The sequence below is a fragment of the Pteronotus mesoamericanus genome, unplaced genomic scaffold (assembly GCF_021234165.1).
Source record: "Pteronotus mesoamericanus isolate MK-2021 breed Mesoamerican mustached bat unplaced genomic scaffold, CSHL_Meso_final contig_126, whole genome shotgun sequence".
NCBI lineage: Eukaryota > Metazoa > Chordata > Mammalia > Chiroptera > Mormoopidae > Pteronotus > Pteronotus mesoamericanus.
Genome location: NW_026555056.1, coordinates 303,340 through 309,339, shown reverse-complemented (window position 1 = coordinate 309,339; position 6,000 = coordinate 303,340).

Here is a 6,000-nt window from a genome sequence, read left to right as displayed (position 1 = left end):
CTGAGACTTTAAAACATATTGTGTGTGTGTGGTCATATTCAACTACTTCATAATTTGTCTCAGAAGGGGGTAATATTAAATTCTTGCACATTTGTAATCATTTATCCAAACTGTGGAACATCTTTTATTTCTCATGTAAAGCAAAATTGGTGTCATAAAATAACTGCTGGAGTATAAATTTTGAAATTACTGTGGCATCCAACAAACTTCAGAGTGAAAAAAAAAAGTGCTTAGTGCAAGAACAGATAAAAGGGATAGGAAGCATCTATTAAGAAGATATGAAAATGGAATCTCAGTTCTTACTATGAAATGTTGAATACCTATTTGTTTTTACACTGTGTGTTGTTTACCACAAGATGGCAGCTAAGCAATTGTCATCTGAATATGACAAAGATAGGTAAACAGTGTTGTGTAGAAATCCTTTCTTTCTTTAATGAATTACAAATGGAATTTCAAATTTTGCTTCTAAGAATATCCAAGTTTATAAAAACCATGGTACAGAGGACCTTGCCATCAAGTATATAGATTGCCAAGATTTTTCTGGATTTATACAGCTTTAAAGTTATTGGGAGGATGGTATTGATTGTCAGCCAAGGAAAGCCTTGGATAAGGCTTATTTAAAAATCATCCTTGCAGGGATGGTTCAATATACACAAATCAATAAACATAATACATCACTTAGACAAAAGAAAAACAAAAACCACATGATAATCTCGATAGTTGCAGAAAAAGCATTCGATAAGGTACAGCACCCATTTATCATCAAAACACTCAGCAAAATTGGAATAAATGGGGCATTCCTCAACGTAATAAAGGCCACATGTGAAAAACCTACAGCCTAAATCATACTCAATGGGCAAATACCAAAAACTTTCCCACTATAATCGGTAAAACCACGAGGATTTCCGCTTACACCACTTCTTTTCAACATAGTATTGGAGGTCCTAGCCATAGCAGTCAGACAAGGAAAAGAAATAAAAGGCATCCAAATAGGAAAGGAACAAGTAAAGCTATCATTGTTTGCAGATGATATGATAGTGTACATAAAAAACCCTGTAGACTTCACCAAAAAACTATGCAAACTTATAAGTGAATTTGGGAAAACAGCAGGATACAAAGTCAATATTCAGAAATCAAAGGCATGTTTGTATACTAGCAATAAAATAGAAGAAGAAGAAATCAGAAGAAAAATACCATTCAATATAGCAAGAAGAAAAATGAAGTACCAATGAATAAATTTAACCAAGGAGGTAAAAGACCTGTATGCAGAAAATTACACAACATTGAAGAAAGAAATTAAGGAAGACACAAATAAATGGAAACATATACCGTGTTCATGGTTTGGAAGAATTAATATCATCAAAATGTCCATAGTACCCAAAGCAATTTATAGATTCAACACAATCGTTATTAAGATATCAATGATGTATTTCAAAGAAATAGAACAGGTATTTCAAAAATTTATATGGAACCGTAAATGACATTGAATAGCCACAGCAATTTTGAGAAAGAAAAACAAAGTAGGAGGGATCACAATACCAGACATCAAAGTATAGTAAAAAGGCACTAAACTCAAAAGAATCTGGTACTTGCACAAGAACAGACCATTAGACCAGTGGAACAGAATAGAAAGCCCAGAAATAAGCCCAGGTCTATATGGACCACTAATATTTGACAAAGAGGGCAGAAGCATAAAGTGGAGTAACAAGAGCCTCTTCAACAAATGGTGTTGGGAGAACTGGATAGCTACATGCAAAAAATTGAAATTGGATCATTAGCTGACACCATACACAAAAATAACCTCAAGATGGATAAGGACTTAAATATATGTTGTAACACCATAAAAGTCCTAGAGGAGAACATTGGCAGGAAACTCTTAGATATCCCACGCAGCAATTTTTTCACTGATATGTCTCCTAAAGTAAGGGACATAAAGGAAAGAATAAACAAGTGGGACCTCATCACAATAACAAGATTCTGCACAGTGAAAGAAAACATCAGGAAAATGAAAAAGGAGCCAACTGTGTGGGAAAATATATTTGCTAATGATACATCAGATAGAGGTTTGATCTCCAAGATACATAAAGAACTCACTCGACTCCACTCCAAGAACACAAACGATCCAATCAAAAAATGGGCAAGGGACTTGGGCAGACGCTTTTCCAAGGAAGAGATACAGAGGGCCCAGAAACATTTGAAAGGATGCTCAGCATCACTAGCCATCAGAGAAATGCAGATCAAAAGCACCATGAGGTACCACCTCACACCAGTCAGAATGGCCATCATAAACAGATCAACAAAGAACAGGTGCTGGCAAGGCTGTGGAGAAAATGGAACCCTAGTACATTGTTGGTGGGAATGCAGACTGGTCAGCCACTGTGGAAAGCAGTGTGGAATTTCTTCAAAAACTGAAAATGGAACTGCCTTTTCATCCAACAATTCCACTGCTGGGGTATACTCTAAGAATCCCAAAAGGCCAATTCAAAAGAACCTATGCACCCCAACGTTCATATCAGCACAATTTACCATAGCCACGTGCTGGAAACAGCCTAAATGCCCATCAGTAGATGATTGGATAAATAAATGGTGGTACATTTACATAATGGAATACTATGCAGCAGAAAGTAAAAAAGAACTACTACACTTCGCAACAGCATGGATGGAACTGGAGAGTGTCATGCTAAGCGAAATAAGCCAGGGGGCGAAAGACAAATACCATATGATCTCACGTGTAAGTGGAACCTAACCAACAAAACAAAGATGCTAGGAAAATAAGATCAGTAACACTGAAAGAAAACAAAACCAACAACTCAAGAAGGAAGGAGGGAGGTGTGGGTGGGGGAAAAAGAAGGGAATGGGCAAGTCAAGGAACATATAGCAAGGTCTCATGGCAAAGTGAAAGTGGGGAAGGATTGAGGAAGTGAGAAGAGGGAGGAGGGCAGGGGAAAGTGGTAAGGGGAAGGTAGAGATAAATGTATTTTGAAAAATAAATAAATTAATTTAAAAAAGTAAAAAAATAAAAATAAGGAAGTAAAATCTATGCAGTAGAAAAAATACAGAAAATTCAGGAGGAAGAGGATAAATAAATATTGTATAAAAATTAAAACAAGAAAGATACACAGAGACTGAAAATAGTGATTCAAAAATTATTTCATGAAAATGGAAACAAGCTAACAAGAAAAGCTGTGATAGCAATATTTATACCAGACAAATAAACTCTATTTTATTTAAAAAAATCAAACAGTAGGAAGCACAAGCTACACAAAAAGATGTGCTAAGATCTTGGAAAACAATGGAATGTATAGTTTGGATGAGGGAACGTGAAATTATTTCAGCTAATTTATCAGTCCAGCAATGATGCTCATCTTGGTTGTTAAATCAATGGTTCAGTATACTTTATCCATCATTAAGAAAGCCAAACCATGAGAGGAAAACTACTTTCGAAATATCGATGAGGCACAAAACATTATTCCTTTAAGCTTAGCCTCCTCCACTGAAGTCCTTTTGCACTTCCTCTGAATTCCTATTACTCTTGCTGCCCAAACTACTCAGTTTGAGATTTAATCATGCCTGGAACTATGGTGTTGTCTGTGTGTTTTGTGTGTTTGTTTTTTATTAGATTATAAAGTGATTTGTGTAAGTGTATTTTACTTTTTCTTGCTGAAGATATGGCTTACCTGGCAGCATGCTCAGTTACAAAAATGGTCATACTAGCATGGGTAGTATAATATAGAAGTTAAAAATGTGTACCTTGGAGCCATACTGCCTGAATTTACACTCTCTGTTTGTGTAACCCTATGTAAGTTATTTATCTTCTCTGAGACTTAATTTCTTCAAATGTGAAGTGATTAGCAGTTAATATAAGTAAAAGTTTTAAAATAGTGATAGTGTGTAGTAAGTTATTAATCTTTGCTATCAGTGATTCATGTCTTGGAGAGGCTCCTAATATGAGAGGGCTGAGTTGCCCTTTGAGCTCTATCCTGGTAGAGTGAGTAAACCTGACACTGGGAAACCAACTTCTGTCTACTGGTAAGCCCTCTGGTCAAAATTATGCTAAATGATTTTTCCTTAAGAGAAAGAAAGAATTTTGCCATTCTGGAATTTATAATGTTGGTATACCACTTTGGAGAGGCTTGCTCTCTAAGAGTCAGGTCTGTTGTTTCATACTATGGTCAACTCTGCTGAAGTGCTGGTTCAGTATTGTGTCATCGACTGTGTTTTGTTAGAGCCACATAATGGAAAGGGGAGGGACTGATGGTAATGGACGATAATCAATATTCATTGAAATTTAATATATGTTAAGCTTTTTCCTAGGAGCTTTCATATGCAGTGTCATATGCAATTGTCACAATTACTAGTCACATTTTACAGCTAAAAAATCTGAGATTCATATAGGTGTGTAACTTTCAAGATTATTTATACTTGGTGGCTGCTTTTACATGTGGGCTCATCTTTAGTCCTCTCAATTCTTTTCCTCCATCCTTCTTGTCCTTTTATTCTGCTTGTAAGAAAGCAGATAATTCTTCCTTGAAAGACAACCACAGAGAGTTTTATGCTGCCTTCTCAGTGTTTGCACTGTACGTTCTTGAAACATTTTTTTTAAACATTGTATTTATTTATTCTTAGAGAGAGAAGAAGGGAGGGAGAAAGAGAAGGAGAGAAACATCAATGTGAAAGAGAAACAGAGATCGGTTGCCTTTCACATGCGCCATGACCTGACCCCAACCAGGGACTGAACCCACAACCCAGGCATGTGCCCTGACTGGGAATCAAACCAGCAACCTTTCACTTTGCTGGACGATGCCCAACCAACTGAGCCACATGGGTCAGAGCTCCACTGTGTTCATTTTTATGCTTTTATTAAAGGGTTTAGATATACAAACATATTTTAAGGTTGCCAGATTTAGCCAATAAAAATAGATATATGTCCCAAATATCGCATGGGACACACTTAACTAAAGGATTATTTGTTGTTCACCTGAAATTTAAATATAAATTAGAATTTTTTGTATTGCCTGTATTTTTTGGGAATTCTAAAATTTTTAATTATTGTAAATATGTTACTACCTCCCCTCTTTCTTCTCTCACTTCCTCCCAATATAGTTTCACTCCCATTTATTTGGAGAGTGAGAGTATCCCCGGGGCCTCCCATAGTGCCTATATATGATAGGTGTTCAAATGTTGGAAGGAAAGAAGTAATTTCTACAGGATGTCAAATAAGTTCATTTGGCAGCATGCTATGAGGTATTGGTGTCCATTATCTAAAAATCGGGTGGCTGAAAAACAGATAATCTCCAGTAATTGCTGTGAGTTACACTTGAAAAAATGAAACAATCATGATCTTGCAAATTGATTTGGTAAATATGAGGTAAATTATTCTCCCAAGCTAGGTTTGAGGAACACAAATCATGTTGAGTTGGTTAGTTTCCATTTTCAACTCTGAAGAGCTTGGTCTCATAGTAGTGGGTATATGCAAGCCCCTTCCTCAGACTCACAGATGAAGTAATCCATATATAATAGTTTTACTTCAGTTATCATCTCATATTGGTGTCTGTTTTGATTGGAATTCTCTTGTTAATGTTACCAATCTGCACTCTTAACCATCTCCTCTTTCCATCCCCTCCTTTAGTGTTTCAGGATGGACACAGACTAAGTGAAATGCAAAGAAGTTTCTTCTTTGCTTGTTTTTGCCTATAAATATCTAGCTGTCACAAACAAGTTGTGTTAAATTAATGAAAAACTTTTATATCATTACATGTATTTAAAATACAGCTAAAAAATCCTTTGTTTCTGAAACATGATGTCTAGTGTTAGAATTATTTCCAAAATGGAAAATGATAGCATTTTTAGAAATAGAAGGCTTAAAAAAACTATTTAGAGTTGTAACTACCCCAAGAGAAATTGAAACCAAGAATTATTAAATCAAGTTATAATTTCCTTGATGGAAAATATTTTAAGTAGACATTATCTTAAATAGACATCCTGCTGAGGACCTAGAGA